This window comes from Meleagris gallopavo, chromosome 1, assembly GCF_000146605.3.
Source record: "Meleagris gallopavo isolate NT-WF06-2002-E0010 breed Aviagen turkey brand Nicholas breeding stock chromosome 1, Turkey_5.1, whole genome shotgun sequence".
Taxonomy (NCBI): Eukaryota; Metazoa; Chordata; class Aves; order Galliformes; family Phasianidae; genus Meleagris; species Meleagris gallopavo.
This window is the reverse complement of record NC_015011.2, coordinates 188306921-188307236: the sequence shown is the minus strand read 5'-3', so window position 1 is coordinate 188307236 and position 316 is coordinate 188306921.

Below are 316 nucleotides of genomic sequence, written 5' to 3'. Positions count from 1 at the left end.
TTTATTGCCAGTAGCTTGAAATATAACTGTGACCTACTTGGAAAGAGCTTGGTCGGGAAATCTTGTGCAGATTTGCTGATTGCGAAGTAGGTACAATTATCTTTCCCTCTCTATTTTCCTGCCTGAAAAACTATCTCTCTCTATAACATTCCTAATAGAGACAAGCCTGTCTGTACCTTAGTTCTTTGGATCAGCATCATTCTTTGTATGTTACCTGTAAATTTTTGTCAGGAAAACATTGATTTTTGAAAATTAACCATAGATTTGATTTGGCTATCATTCACATAGGGAATGTCTGCAATAAATATTAGGCATA